Source organism: Diadema setosum, chromosome 8 (genome assembly GCF_964275005.1).
Source record: "Diadema setosum chromosome 8, eeDiaSeto1, whole genome shotgun sequence".
In the NCBI taxonomy this organism is placed as follows: Eukaryota; Metazoa; Echinodermata; class Echinoidea; order Diadematoida; family Diadematidae; genus Diadema; species Diadema setosum.
The window spans coordinates 33,290,800-33,308,429 of NC_092692.1; positions in this window are offsets into that span (position 1 = coordinate 33,290,800).

Below are 17,630 nucleotides of genomic sequence, written 5' to 3' on the forward strand. Positions count from 1 at the left end.
GTCACAGGGTTGCGTCATCTGCACTATTACTGTCATAGGTGCAGTCACTTATTTACTGTGTTCTTTACTCTGCTGCTTACTGTAAGGAATGAACGAAGAATGTATCTTATTGATGCCAGGAGATGGTGTTATGATAAACACATGCCACAAGCCAATATGTTTTTCTCTTTTTTTTTCGGTAGGTATATAGGAGTTAAACATATCATACAAACATAAACATACTAAACATAACATTGAACATATTAAACTCTTGCCGATAAACATGTTGCATAGAAAATATGTGTGAAAAGTTCAATGACAAACTAGATACAGATTATATGTATATATACATATATATATATTATATACATACATAATAGATACAAATTAGATACAGATTATATGTATATATACATATATATATGATATACATACATAATAAATTATGTTAGCATACTTTCACTTTCAAATCTGTTCACATTACAAGATAAACAATTTCCTTTTCCTTCTACAGGTTTTCGAGTTTCATATGACATGAAACATGGAGATATAGGCCCTTTGTATATATATATACATATAATACACACATTATGTATACCCATTATTGCTAATGTAAACTATACAAAGAAAAAAGTGTGGCCGTCGGACAAGGAAAAAAAAAGACCCTTTGAAGTGTTTTTGTTAAGGGTTACTGACGTCCTTGACCATCGAGATTATTATGAAGAAAATAAAAAGAGGAAAAACGAAATACCGGCATATTCCAGTTGCTGAGTATAAGAATTTTTTCAGATATAATGCAATGATAATGGCGAAGTCAAAGCAGTGATAAACATCTTTTCTTTAAGGTGATCCTGCCAATTACATTGTACAGCTCATCTAACATTGTTAAAACACATTGTAAAAAATAATGATTTTTTTTTCTCACTGCCTATAGTACACTTTTTTGGTATAGGTCAATAATGACGTCCTTAAAGGGATGGTATAGTTTTGGTTGAGACCTAATTTCAGGTTTCTAACATTTTTTGGTGAGATAATGAGAAACCTCTTATTAAATATGAAAGAGCATGTAATTCTATGAGGAATTCAACGTTTATTTGATGAAAATTGGTTTTGAAATGGCTGAGATGTCCAAAAAAGAGCGAGTCTAATAAAGTGTGGGACCTACACTTTATTACGATCGCTTTGTTTTACTTTGTTTTTGGATGTTTCAGTCATTCCAAACCTGATTTTCATCAAATAAACTTTGAATTCCTCTTAAAATGGTATGTTCTATACTATAAATAATGGTCATAAGCAATTAGTGTTTTCTTGGTATCTCGCAAGAAGTTAAAAGCCCAATTCTCATATCCACCAATACTGTATACCATCCCTTTAACCCCTTATAGAAAAAAAAAAACCCACCACCACCACCACCAACAACAACAACAACAACAACAACAACAACAACAACAACAACAAGGCTGATGTTTATATTTCGCCCGACAGCCATCACATGTTGTTGTTTTTTTTTACCATATCATATCTCCAGTATAAGAATATCATTACAAAGGATATAATATGTGTAATCATTTTTCTTGCATTTGTTTGAGACTTATTTGTAAATAGGGAGTGAATCACTAACTTGAATTTAAACTCAAGAGTCTGACATACACGACATACATGATGAATTATATTCAGGTAAGTTCATAATAATTCATTATGAGGAAATGAAACCACCTCATATTGGTATCAACCGTTGATTGAAAAGGAGTTTTTCAGTAAAAATCTCTGTATTGTCAATAAGGTCAAACTAATATTTTCTATTTGTGAGAGGTTACTTTCTATACAGTTCGATTTCATCAACGCTTGTTAGACATACATCTTTTTTAATCTCAATACTTCATGTAAAGGTAAAAATAATACGACTGCAAATTTATTAGCATATTCTTCTCAGCCATAATTCTTGTTATGTAGCAATAACCTAATAATGATCGTTAGTGGAGGAGTTGTATTTCATTGTGAAACATTGACCAATGTTTTTGGACACGCATAGCATGTATAGTGCTCAATTAAGAGCCATTTACATGTATAGTTGTGATTTGATGAAATACATGTAATTACATCAATAAACCATTCATGGTTTTGCTATTGATAATGATTATGAAAATTCCATAACTTGTTGTTTTTCCGATTTGAAATATGAAACGTAATAACATCATTATAACCATTATAACCCGTGTAGATGCCTATATACTGCAGTGTCTTTACATGTTGGGTCTGACGGTTCTTCTGCATCTTGACAAGTGAAGAAGAGAAATATTCCATTAAGACTTTTCTACCAACATTGCCAAAGTGAAATGGCTCTCTGGTTATTGTCTGATCGCGTTTTATTTCTTTTACTTTTTTTATTTCTTTTGACCGCATATATTGACGTATATAATCAATATAGGAAAAGTTGTAGCTGATTTTTAGCCAACTTGTCGCTTATGAAATGATGAAGAACAGATTTTGTAGCCCATATCATACATTTACCAGATGAATTTAAATATCTGCATAAATTATAATTAATCTTGTCGGTTCTGTAGAGTTGTTCGTGAATTTTTTATTGAGTCTGAACATATCAATGTGTGAAAAAAAAAATTTGAAAAGTAATGATATGAGAAAAGAATACAGGTAATCATAGAATGATAGTTCTATATTTTGAACTTGTTTTCAGTTTTGTGTGCCTCAAAATAATATCTTTGTTGCATTTTCAATATAGCATGGTTTTTATGTACTAATTTTGTATGTTAAATGTCACATGAATATCTTTTTCCTCTCAAATTAGAAGATTTGAGCGTTAAACATTTCAATCAAACTGCATAAATCAGGGGCGGATCCAGGAATTCTGTAAAGGGGGGAGGGGGGGGGGGGGAGGGCGCAACTAATATATCCGGTGCCTCTTCCGGGTTTCTTTGTTTTCTTTTTATTTATTTTGTTTTTAACGAAAAATAAAGGGGGCGTGCGCCGGTTGCGCCCCTTCTGGATCCGCCACTGTAAATTATAAATTTAGGAGTTTATCCCCTTCATATATCGGATATGGAAAATTATGTACAAATGATATTATCTCGGAGATTAGGGAACCACGCGTGGCATGCATGGGGGAAGGGGGGGGGGCGCTAGAAGCCTGACTGGAGGACGTTGACCTGTCTTTATGATGCGTTCATCAAACCACACCAACAACAATGATTCGTCCTAGGTAACCGTAGGCCTTCGAGATTTCCTGATATCGAATGACGCGAGTACTTCCTCTTTCGAAATCTATTAACGTTCTGATGCTCTTAGACCTCAAAAGATAGAGAACGTCCTCGAAGAATGCCAAGTCACCCAAGTTCGTACGATGGAATACTCTGACCACGGGTAGTGATGAAGGGTGAAGCAAAGTGTCTCCGCCAATATCCTTGTAAAAGAGTTGCGAATGATTATTAAAAAATAGATAGTGTCGACCACCTGGATGAAAAAGATAAAATACCACAGAAAGAAGAAAGACAGAAACAGTAGGTAAATCGTGAATCAACTTCTAGGCCTATGTACACGAGAGTGTAGTCATTTTCATGTTGCGCATTATTATGGTCACACACGCGTAACGGTGAGTGTGTGTGTACCAACTTATCAGCGTGAATATAATCATAATGGTTGTTTGTTTGTGTGTGTGGTGAATTCGTGTGGGCACTTTATAGGGAATGAAACCCAAATTGTATAATAATGTTATGTATAGGGAGTGAATACAGAAGAGGAGGAAAATCAGAAGATAGGTCAAATCGTTATAAAAAAAGAATTACTTTTGACATATATTTTTATCTTTCTAGGGCATAATGAAAGAGCATATTGCTTTAAAAATACCCTTTTCGAAAGGCAGTGGAAACAATATGCTCGACATTTTTTTATGAGTAGTAAATGGCAAAAATATAATTTGATAATTTTCCTCACACTCCAGCAACGTGTCTTACTGATATTTCTGTGTTCACTCAATCCACTATAACTGAGTTTCATTCCACTTAAACCTTTGTGTGCTTTGAGTGATTGGTTCAGAAAGCCCCATAGCATTCTACACACACTGTTCAAGGTATCAGGTAGAAAAAGGATTAGCGTCTCTGAAGCGAAGTCAAATTTAGGTCGACGATTTTCATTCAATGTTATCTTTATACGCCAATTAATGTGCAAAAGTGCAGTGTACGTTGTGTGTAACGCCTTTGGAAAGCTATTTGGGAGCTTCTTCAGTATAGGCCGATATGTTATGGAAGGGAACATGTCAAGAGAAGAAGTCGAGGAATTTGGAAGTAAAGAATAATTACAGGCAACCTGAATTTTAAATGGTATTATCAATTCAATTCAATTCAATTCAATTCAGTTCAATTCAATCATAGTTTATTTCCAATCAACGAAAATCAAAACATAGTACAATGTATACCAACGGCGTAAATCCGTACTGAGGAGTGGGGGACGATCGGCAATAGTCACCATCACCACAATTACAAGCCCATAACCGGACAGGACGGGGGGGGGGGGGGGGGGAGAAGCTTGGTCCCCCCCCCCCCACACACACACACACACACGCTTTTCAGGGATCGAATGTCCCACTCTTTTGCATGCAAAGTGGGAGGGAAGTGGCAGCAAAAATATGAAGACATTTTGTTCTTGTTTTTGTTTGTTTGTTTGTTTGTTTTTTGCTTGTCAGCCGACTTTCGGCGGAAAATCAGACCTTAAAAGTATGAAGACTTTTTTGTTGTTGTTTCTCTTGTCTTTTGATGTTCTTTCTTCTTGACTGACAAGCGATTTTGACGACAACCCCCCCCCCTTTCAAAAACGTAGCGCAGCCCTGAATAATGCCCAAATAAATTCAAGAAAATGGTAATATGGATATCCATTTCTTTGTATGTAATAACGTAGTAAATATTTTCCTGTAGCTATTGATTATATTCTTCAGTTTTCTTGATTTAAGTCAATAAAGCAATCATCCGAGGGGCATCGTTCCGTTTTAAAGATGGTGGGTGGGGGAGGGACTTTGAGTTGGAATATCTGTGCGAGGGAGCCGAGCGACCTAGCGGGGGAGGGGGCACGCACGAGGAAGATTTTGCATTTTCAGACCTGAAATTCAGCGATCTGGTGATTTTGGTGTAATTTGGGATTTTTTCCTATCAAAAAACAAGTAAGAAAAAAAAATATTCATAGATAATTGAATGACCATCGTGGTATTTCAGCTCTTGCTCCGCCTGTGCGACATCGCTGTTAAGGCCTACTAAATAGTGGGGCCTATCACCGGCGTAGCCAGGATTTGATCTTAGGGGGAGCAGTTAGATGCGAGAGAGCGAAGCGAGAGAGGGGGAGGGTGAGAACTTTTTGCATATTGATGTTGTAAATGGTGCAATTTGATGCATTTGTTTTTGCATGTTTTATCGACTTGAAGCAGTCCCACATGTTTGATGTAGCAGTACATAATTATCTAACGATTTTGCCTATAAAATGGTGTCATTAATCAAATAAACTTCTTGTATTAATTCTTACACTGAAGATCATGAACGTGACCGACCCGAGCGAGCGGAGCGAGCGAGAGGAAGGGGGTGCGGGGGGGGGGGGGGCTATGTCCCCCCTCCCACGGTGAGAACTTTTTGCATTTTGAGGTTGTACATGGTGCAATTTGATGCATGTTTTTGCGCGAGTTGTCGACTTCAAACAGTTTCACTTGTTTAGGGTAGCAATATATTTTGAAGTCGATGATTATTATACAATTTCGGTATAAAATGGTATTATTTAAATATAAGACTTCTTGCATTAATTCTAACACTGAAAATCATGAACGCGACCGAGCCCGAGCGAGCGGAGCGAGCGAGGGAGGGGGGAGGGTGGAGGGGGAGGGTGTTGGAGGGGGTGTTCCCCTCCCACGGTGAGAACTTTTTGAATTTTGATGTTGTAAATGGTGAGTCCCACTTGTTTAAGGTAGCAGAATATTTTCGATGTAGATTATTATTGAACAATTTGCCGTTAATGGAATTGTTTGAATAAACTTCTTGTATTAATTCTTCCACTGAATGTCATGAACGCGATCGAGCCCGAGCAAGCTGAGCGAGCGAGGAGGAGGGGGTGGGTGTTCCCCCTCCCAAGGTGAGAAATGTTTGCATTTTGATGTGTACATGGTGCAATTTGATGCATGTTTTTGCGTGTTTCGTCGACTTGAAACAGTCCCACTTGTTCACGGTAGCATTATATTGTGATGTCGATTAATGTAAAACAATTTGGCTATTTGGCTAATTTGGGACCGAACCCGAGCGAGCTGAGCGAGGGAGGTGGGGGGGGGGGAAGGGGAGAATGTGGGTGTTCCCCCTCCCACGGTGAGAACTTTCTGCATTTTGATGTTGTAAATGGTGCAATTTGATGCATGTTTTACATGTTGTATCGACTTTAAACAGTCCTACTTGTCGATGCTTGTTTAGCAGAATATTTTGATGCAGATTATTATTGAACAATTTGATTTAAATGGTATTATTTAAAAATAATTCTTGTATTAATGATAATCATCTTCCACTGAATGTCATGAACGCGACCGAGCCCGAGCGAGCGGAGCGAGCGGCGGGGGGAGGGGGGGGGGGGGAGAGTGTGGAAGGGGGTGTTCCCCCTCCCATGGTGAGAACTTTTTGCATTTTGATGTTGTAAATGGTGCAATCTTATGCACGTTTGGGTGTTTTATCGACTTGAAACAGTCCCACTTGTTTAAGATAGCAGAATATTTTGATGTAGATTACAATGAACAATTTTGCCTATAAAAATGGTATTATTTGAATAAACTCATTGTATTAATTCTACGATGAATAATTATCATGAACGCTGTCTATTAAACAATTCAAACAGAAAAAGCAAGCACACGAGGGTGTAGATAAGGGGCATTTCTCCTCCCACAAGAAGGTGGACTTTGCATTTTCAGACCTGAAATTCAGCGATTTGATGCAAACTTTTGGTGCAATACTTGGAATTTTTTCCAGCGCCCCCCCCCAAAAAAAAATAATAATTGAAGAAATAAATAAGGCATTTTCAGGGAAGTGTTACAATCATGGAATGTAGCTCTTATTCCGAGTGTGCACCATCTTTGTGTTATATGTACAAAGTCTAGTGAGGTAGAGCTTAGGGGGAGGGTGTGGGAGGCGGAACACAAGACGGAGCTTTTGCGTTATTAGAATTGAAATAAAGCGATCTGAAGCACACTTTTTGTGGAAAATTCGAAAATTGTCATTCCCCAAAGTATACTAAGTCTATATAGAGGGGACCAAGCAATGGGAGGGTGGCAAGATACGTCTCCCATATTCGAGGGAGCTTTTTCCAGTTTTAGAACTGAAATTTAACATTCTGGTGCACACTTTTGTTGGAATATCTCGAAATTTGTCAATCAGAGAAGGTGGGAGGGGATAAGCCCCATTCCCTATTCCCCCTTCCTATACAAGAGAGATTCTGTATTTTCTGATTGCATTTAAACGTTTTGGTGTACGCACTTTGTGGCATATTTGGAAAACTCTCTATGTTCAAAGTATAGCCACAGTCTACTTGTATGCATGGGGGGGGGGGGGGGGACGGGCGAGCAGGGAGAAGGCGTGAGCGAGTGCTAACACCACCCTTCCAGTTTTCTATCAAAAAACGCAAGAAAATTTTCCTCATTTCGGGAAACGTTGGGGATCATAATGATATGTTTCCCTCTTCCCCCGTCCGCGCTCCCCGTCCTCCAGGATCGACGCCCCTGCATACGAGGGTGCTTTTGCATTTTTAGAATTCTGATGAATATATCTCATAAACACATTTATGATGTAATCTGGGAAACTTTCAATCCCAGAAGTCTATACTACTTTTTTAGTGGGGGGGGGGGGAACCCTCCGTTAATTGAAAGATATCTCCTCCCAACCCACGGAACATTACTTGCATTTTTAAACCTGAAGTAACAGACCCAATGCACACTTTAGATGAAACATTTTAAAATCTGTAAATCTAAAGTGTATCAAGTAGAAAGGACTCAACGGGGAGGGTATGCAAGGGGTTAGGCCTATCCCCCTCTTACGCGAGGGAGATTTTGTATTTTCAGAATTGAAATTCAGCCATCTTTGGGTGAAATATTTAGACAGTTTTCTATCAAAAATTAAAACCATTTCCACATCTCGGGAGTTACGAGGAAGAGAAAAATGATATGCTTGTCCCCAATACTTTTATGGGGGAACCATCCCTCCCCCCCCCCCCCTCCATCGACGCCTCTGCACTGATATGAGGGAGCTTTTGTAAGTGAAAGATCTGCTGCACACTCTTTGATAAAATAAGGAAATACGTCAATCTAAAAAGTGTACAAAGTCTATCGAAAAGGGCCCAGTAGCGGAGTTTGACGGACAAATGATTTGTCTGCCCCAAACCTTTCCGTAGGGGCGGGGCAAATGCCCCTTTGCCCCCCCCCCCCCCCCGATAGATTCGACGCCGCAGATCATCGCTGGGTATGCCCATAGATGTATCAGAGTCATCATCGTTTCAGGAATGATTCAGGAAATGGAGGGGGTTCAATTATGGCGGTATAGTTTTTGTTATTGTTTGTTTGTTTGTTTGTTTTCGTACATAATTTGCAGATGGTCCCGAGTTGCTCGCGTCATAGCATGTTCACATGTAAGCCTGTGCTATTTTGACGTTGTCAACGTCTGGACCATACCTTATGTCGATATTACTTTCTTCGCGAGCAAGCGAAGCGAGCGTATAGTATGGCAAGCCTTTTTTACATTTAAAGTTAATTTCTGATATCACGAATCCAGTTTGTGATATCAAAAAATCAAATTTTTGATATCAAGAATTCAATTTGTGATATCAAGAATTAAATTTGTGATATCATGAATTCTCGTAAGTGTAGCACATGAACTTAATTTGTGATATCAAGAAATCGAATTTGTGATATCACAAAATCCATTCTTGATATCACAAATTCAATTTGTGATATCAGAAATTCGAATTTGTGATATCAAAAATTCAATTTGAGATATTACTGAATGAATTTGTGATATCAGAAATTCGAATTCTTGATATCAAAAATAGGTTTCACGTGAAAAACCAATGGTAATTCGTGATATCACAAATTCGAATTTGTGATATCACGAAATAAATTTGTGATATCACTAATTTGAATTTGTGATATCAAGAATTCTTATTTGTGATGGCCGCCAAAATGTCCGCCCAAACCGGAAATTCCTATGTATTTCCTTCTTAATGGTGAGTAATTGAAAACAATTGATAGTTCGAAGCTATTTCGAAGGTGGTGAATCCGAATCAGGATGATGCAATTCTTGCATCGTTAAGGGTTCTGAGATATTCAAGATGGCCGTCAAAATGGCCGCCAAAACCGGAAATTCCCCTGTATTTCCTTCTAAATGGTGAGAAATTGAAAAACTGTTGATGGTTTTACCCTAGTTCGAGGGTGCTGAATCAGAATCTAGATAAAACTCTTGTATCCTTAAGGGTTTTTAGATAATAAAAATGGCCACCAAAATGACCGCCAAAAATGGAAACTCATATGTAGACCCCCTTTTCCCTTCTAAATGGTGTAAAATTGAAAACAAATTAATGGTTTTACCCTATTTTGAGTTTGCTGAATTTGAAGCTGCAGGATACAGCTCTTGCATCCTTGATGGTTTTGAGATGGTAAAGATGGCCGCCAAAATGGCCCCCAAATGGCCGTCAAAAACGGAAATTCCCATGTAGGCCCCCTAATTCGTTTTAAATGGTGTAAAATTGAAAACAATTGGTGGTTTTACCCTATTTTGAGGGTGCTGAATCCGAACCTGGTTGATGCAACTCTTGTGTTTTGGGGGTTTTGAGAATTCTAAGATGACCGCCAAAATAACTGTCAATATTGAAATTTTTGAGACCATATTCAGCACCCTCGACATTTTGTTGTTGCCATTTTTGCATTCCTTAGGGTTTTCAGATGTCCAAGATGACCGCCAAAATAATTGGCAGAAATTGAAATTCCAATGTTATTTTTTTTTTCTTCTAAATGTTGAAAATTTGAAAATAAATTGATGGTCTCACCTCATTTCGAGGGTGCTGAAGGTTTTGAGATATTTACAAATGTCCTGTATAAACGGAAATTCCTTGATATTTTCTTATAAATTGTGAAATATTGTGCTATAACGTGATGCGAGGGATTAAAAGCAATAATCCGTATTCTTGAATTCAACTCGGTTGAGCAAATTTGTCAAATCAGCCAATGATTAATGGCTTCCAAAATGACTGTCACAATGGTATTGTAATATACTGAGATATTCCGATATGTCTCAAACGGAACTTTAACACGTAATGGAAAGAAAAATGATATTGACATCATACTGAAACGTGCAAACACAAAGATAAGACTGAATTTGTTTTTTTTATGCACAATTGTTATAAAGTAATGCCTGTGGTAGCCAATAAGGGCTCCGCAGACTGATGTGAAGTTAATCCTTTTTGGCTATAAGAGTAATATTAAATTATGGCCTTCTGGTATTTGGTGTTGAAATTTGTCTTGTATTCTTATGAGTCTCGCCGCGTACTCTTATGAAACTTGTGTCATATTCTGATTACGTCACTAGAAATGGTTGCATCCATGACCACTATAGTAGATATCAATATAAGGGTAATTTCAAAAGCACTCTGCGTGATTATGATATTCGTAAGTACTGGACTATCAACTATTACCTTACATGTTGTCGTTTGTTTGTTTGTTTGTTTGTTTTTACTGCGCGTTACCTGTGATTTTTCCATCCCCTCGTGTGTATATAATGATATCGTCGCTTGGGCGACAAGACCCTGTATCTGAAATTTTAGTGAAAATGACTTTTTTTGAATAAACAGTCAGATAATCAGTTAATAATGTCCTGTCCAAACCTTAGCTGTCTTACCCCAAAAATGAAGCTACCATGGCATGCCAAAGGAAAGGTTCTCTCATTTAGTTTAGTGCTTTGGCTGCCATGTTTGTTTGCTTTTTGTCTTTGTTTTTGTTTTTCTCTCCTGAACATGTGACATTTTGTAGATACGAGGTTTGTCGCCCCATATATATATATATATATATATATATATATATATATATATATGATATTTCATCATATTGAAGAAAATTTTGAAGCAGAACTATACAAAATGTCCAACTCTTGTATTCAACAATGTCATCTAGACCGCCAATATAAACCAATTAACCAATGTGAGTGTTCATGGATGAAACGATTAAAACTGTTCATGGATTAAAACAGGTAATGTTGGGAATCTCAGTAAACTTCTCTACATCACTATCACAATATGATCGAGATGGGTATGTCTTGTCCACTGATTGTTAGTGGCCAAAACATATCCACGACATGTAGATGAAACAGTGTAATCTTTCAAATATTCAACCTCATCTGTAGTCTTGCAGGATTCATTCCTGGCACAGCTGTATCTTACAAACTCCAAGATATATCCGGTAAAGCTGGTTTCACTGTACAGCAAGTTCAAACTGGGATGTACAATATGCGTTCGTTTATAAGCAGAGTATGGTTGGGTTTAGATTTTGCCATTGACGAATAACCTGAAATAGGGTAAAACCATCAATTGTTATCAATTTATCACCATTCTGGTGAGCATTTTGGCGGCTGTCTTGAATATCTCCAAACTCTCTATTAGATGCAAGGGTGGTATCGTCCAGATTCGCATTCAGCACAGTGATCGAAATAAGGTAGAATCATCAATAAAATTGTTCTCAATTGCGAAACATTAAAATTGAAATACGTGGAAAGTGGTTTAGGCGGCCATTTTGAAATCGGAATAGGATAGAACCATCCGAATTGTTCTCAATTTCGAACCATTGAGAATGAAATAAGTGAGAATTTCCGGTTTTGGCGGCCATTTTGGCGGCCATCTTGAATATCTCAAAATCCTCAAGGATGCGGGAGATGCATCATCCAGATTTGGATTCAGCACCCTCCAAACAGGGCAAAACCATCAATTGTTTTCAATTTCTTACCATTTAGAAGGAAATACATAGGAATTTCCGGTTTTAATTGGCGGTCATTTTGGCGGCCACTTTGGCGGCCATCTTGAATATCTCAAAACCCTCAAGGATGCAAGAGTTGCATCATCCAGATTTGGATTCGAGCACCCTAGAAATAGGGTAAAACCATCAATTGTTTTCTATTTCTCACCATTTAAAAGGAAATACATGGGAATTTCCGGTTTTGGCAGCCATTTTGGCGGCCATCTTGAATATCTCAAAATCCTCAAGGATGCAAGACTTGAATCATCCAGATTTGGATTCAGCACCCTCGAAATAGGATAAAACCATCAATTGTTTTCAATTTCTCACCATTTAAAAGGAAATACATGGGAATTTCCGGTTTTGGCGGCCATTTTGGCGGCCATCTTGAATATCTCAAAATCCTCAAGGATGCAGGAGATGCATCATCCTGATTCGGATTCAGCACCCTCCAAACAGGGTATAACCATCAATTGTTTTCAATTTCTCACCATTTAGAAGGAAATACATCGGAATATCTGGTTTTAATTGGCGGTCATTTCGGCGGCCACTTTGGCGGCCATCTTGAATACCTCAAAACCCTCAACGATGCAAGAGTTGCATCATCCATATTCGGATTCAGCACCATCGAAATAGGGTAAAACCATCAATTGTTTTCAATTTGTCACCATTTAAAAGGAAATATATGGGAATTTCCGGTTTTGGCGGTCATTTTGGCGAACATCTTAAATATCTAAAAATCCTCAAGAATGCAAGACTTGCATCATTCAGATTTGGATTCAGCACCCTCGAAATAGGGTAAAACCATCAATTGTTCTTAATTTCTCACCATTTAGAAGGAAATACATGGGAATTTCCGGTTTGGGCGGCCATTTTGGCGGCCATCTTGAATATATCAAAACCCTCAAGGATGCAAGAGTTGCATCATCCAGATTCGGATTCAGCACCCTCGAAATAGGGCAAAACCATCAAATAACATTGGGTGGACGGTAAAACAAGGTTAGGCCCAAAAAGTGGCTTTGGCACCCAGACTAACAGGGATTTCGAGCGTTAGTTCAGTGCAGAAAATCGCTGTGAATTCCAGCGTTAGTTCAGTGCAGAAAATCGCTGTGAATTCGAGCATTAGTTTAGCGCAGAAATACAAAGTGAATTCGAGCGTTAGTTTTGCGCTGAAATTCATTACTGTGAATTCGAGCGTTAGTTGAGCGCAGAAATACACAGGGATTTCGAGAGTTAGTTCAGTGCAGAAAATCGCTGTGAATTCGAGCATTAGTTTAGCGCAGAAATACAAAGTGAATTCGAGCGTTAGTTTTGCGCTGAAATTCAACTGTGAATTCGGGCGTTAGTTGAGCGCTGAAATATACAGGTATTTCGAGTGTCAGTTCAGTGCAGAAATTCGCTGTGAATTCGAGCATTAGTTTAGCGCAGAAATACAAAGGGAATTCGAGCGTTAGTTTTGAGCTGATATTCAGATGGAATGTATACTACTGCTAACTTTTTTAGAACAATGTTCAAAATACAAATAACTATTTATGAGAGATTTACACATCCATCATTCCCTAAATGATCATCAAGGTATATTCGATGAATTATTGATACAAATCAATTGTTTTGCAATTGTACAGTTTGCCTGCCCCAATATGTTTATGATTTTGTAAAATAATTCAAAGTGTAATCTATTATACGCAAGTTTATTCAAGAACCAAAACCGGGGAGAACAAAACTGGAATGCACAAGCCCAAAAGTCTTCAGACCAGAGCGAGAAGAGTGAAGATATCCAGATCTTCTGAGGAGTTTATGCAGCAGTATGCATGGCAAACAAACGGTTAGAATTTGTAGTAAGAAAAAAGCAGTGGTACGAAGGACTTCAATTTTGTTAATCTGCGCAATGAGAAATTTCTCTTATTAACTTGGAGGAGTAACAGGGGGAGGTCGGGAGATATCTAGAGTATCTTTCACGTGACAAAGTAAAGAGAAACGCAAACAAAAGTTGTAATTCAACCAGTCTCTGCCAAATCAGTGGCGAGAAATGGAGAAAAATAAGAATATAATGATATGTGACTTTGAAGTAATTGACAGCATATCAATAATGACATCTTAGATATGTTGCTAAACGATTTATTTCTATCGATTCTTTTAAAACCAATTCCTAATCACTTTAAATGAAGACGAGTTACCAAAACTCTTCGTTTAGTTTTTTTTTTTCAAACTATCGTTATACACTTTATATGTAAAGATAACACCTGAAATTCCATAGGGATCTGCGCTAAACTAATGCTCGAATTCACAGTGTATTTCTGCGCTCAACTAACGCTCGAATTCACAGGTGAATTTCAGCGCAAAACTAATGCTCGAATATTCACTGTGTATTTCTGCGCTCAACTAACGCTCGAATTCACAGTAGAATTTTAGCGCAAAACTAATGCTCGAATTCCGTGTGTATTACTGCGCTCAACTAACGTTCAAATTCCCGTTGGTTTTCTGCACTGAACTAAAGCTCGAATTCCCTGTGTATTTCTGCGCTCAACTAACGTTAGAATTTACTCTTGAATTTCAGCGCAAAACTAATGCTCGAAATCAAATGATTTCTTTGCGAAAGAAATGTGCTGAAATTCCATGTAAATTAATGATATCACAAATTGGAATTGGTGATATCACGAAATGTATTTCTTGATATCAAGAATGTGAATTCGTGATATCTCGAATTGAATTTGTGATATCACTAATTCGATTTCGTGATATCAAAAATTGGTTTTATGTGATAAACCAATGGGTATTTGTGATATCAAAAATTGAATTTGTGATATCAGAAAATCGAATTTTTGATATCACGAAATGGAATTCGTGATATCAGAAAATCTTTTTAAAAAGTAATTTGGCTTGCCATACGAGCGAGCGCCTGAGAAAATTATGTATACATTATCTTACAAGATAGAATACTGTTCAGCTCTGTTACCTGTCTGAAGGCGGGCGTACGAACGTCAATGAATATGCCAAAATTGATACAATCACATTTCTGCTTCCTCCATTTTTTCTCAAATTTCAGGGGGGGGGGGTGATTGTACAGGCCATCCTCCCTCCTCCATTTCGGGGGGGGGGGGGGAATACATCCCCCATCCCCCCCCCCCGGGATTTACGCCCATGATGTATACATGTCATGAAATAATATTGTTCGAACATTTGCAAAAGATTAATGTAGTATATGAGATAAACTATATAACAACAAACATTATATATATATATATATACATATATATATATATATATATATATATATATATATATTAGGAGGAACAATGCATATATACTTCGTGGTCGTGCGAAAAATAAATTCGATTATTGAAAATAGTGATCCACTAAAAAGCAAAGCTTGTGGGACGTGGATCGCTAGATAAATAAAGAGTAAAAAAAATGTATTATTCAAGGTTTTTATAGCTATTGTATTTAATATAGATTATTCAAGTCATTTGTAGAAATATACATGTACTTATTTTGAGATACGCAGGTCGGGAAAAATAAAAAAAAAAAACAAAAATAAAGTATCAATGCTAATGCCCAGACACTGTTCATTGAACCGCGTGTACCGGGAAATATGACAAGGACAACACACTCGTACAAACACCCAAGTACCCACACACATATAAGACGCGAGACAGTACCGAGAAGAGAGAAGACGATAACAATACAAGTCCAGAAGAACAAAGACAGGAAAGGAAGAGGAGAGAAGAAAGAAGAGAGAAGAGAGGTCTGCATACAGAACACGCCAAGTGTTGCGACATCAGGACAGGTGAAAGCTCAAGCATGAATTAAAGCAATTTGAATTATCTAGAATTATAAGTAGAGAGTAGGTGTTTTCGAAATTTGTATTTAAATGTGACAAATTGGGGGGAATCTTTTAAGCTATTATCTAGATTATTCCAGAGTCTTGGTCCGGTATAAAGAAAGGTATTTTCGGCATGTGCGGTTCTCATTACAGGAAGATGGAATTCATCGGATCGTCGCGTGGGATAGTTATGTACATGACTGTTTCGATGAAATGAGTCGTGAAATATTTTGGGTAAGAAATTGCTGATATAGTTAAACATGAACCGGCCTAGTTGAAACACATACAAAATCAAAGCATCTGTATGTTCTCGGGTATGTAGGTAAAAAACAATTCTGAGCGCTTTCTTTTGCAATAAAAAAAGTTTATCAAGTAATGTCTGAAATATATTACCCAAAGCAAGGATCCTGTAGTTTAAATAAGGTATATCAAGCTATAGAATAAAGAGTTAATAATGCAGATGAAGGAAGATGATATTTTAATCTGTTCATTACGCCAGTGTTACGTGAAATAGTTCTACATATGTTATCAATATGGTTCCTCCATGAAAGCTTGTTATCAGCACAAACACCAAGAAATTTAAAGGGAGAAACTTCTTCTAGGGGAGTAGTATCAAATGTTTGCCTGGGAGGCTATCTAAAGAGTTACTAAAAAGCATGAATTTTATTTTTTGAATGTTTAATGACAACTTATTTGCGTATATCCATTGTATATTCTTTTTCAATTCTTCGTTTACTGTTCTTGGTAAGATATTTGGGTCAGGGTGGGAAAAGAAAAGGTTAGAGTCATCCGCGAATAATATGAATGATAGTTTCTCCGAGGATCTATGAAAATCATTGATATAAACAATGAATAACAATGGGCCTAGTAAGCTCCTCTGTGGAACGCCACATGTAACTGTTTTATTTTGAGAGTCAGAGCCGTTGACATGTACAAATTGGGATCTATTTGATAGGTAACTCGAGAACCACTCCAAGGCCTTTCCATGTATGCCATAATGGGATAGTTTGGCGAGAAGTATGCCATGGTTAATCGTGTCAAAGGCCTTGGAGAAGTCCAAGAAGATACCTATTGTGTGTGAAAATGTGTCGAGTGCGTGCGTGACTTTGTCGATGAGGGTGAGTAGTGCGTGTGTTGTGCTGTGATTTTCCCTGAATCCAAATTGAAAGTTTGAAAATATGTCGCAGGTTTTAAGAAAACGTACTGTCCTGATGTAAACTATGCTTTCGAGAATCTTAGAAATAGAAGATAATAAAGAGATGGGTCTATAGTTATTGACATCATCCTTCTCCCTTTTCTTATGAATAGGAATTATTTTCGCAATTTTCATGGTATTTGGCACATGGCCAGTTGTAAGCGATGAGTTGATAATGTGTACTAAGGGATCCACTATTTGGGGAATTATGTTTTTTATCAAGTGGGTGTCAATTCCGTCGTGGCCAGGACTTTTCCTTCTTTCAAATTGGCAACAATCTTGATTTGATTTGATTTGATTTATTTCTGCTTAATTCCGCTACATCAAATATGATTATGTACATGTCATTTATGACAGTGTATCGACACATAGTTTTTAGTACAATTATACAAGACAAATACAAACAGCTTATGGAACTTAAACAAAAGGGTCTCCAAAATAAGCCGAGGCTTGACGGTATGGAGACTATATGCTTACCTACTCTGAGTAGAATAGGGAATAGAGAAAGAGAGAAATAGGGAAGGGTAGGGGAAAAAGGGAAAGTTACAGAGTGTATATGTACCACTCCAACTACTTTACAATAATAGTAATGATGATAAATACAATATGATAATGATACTAAA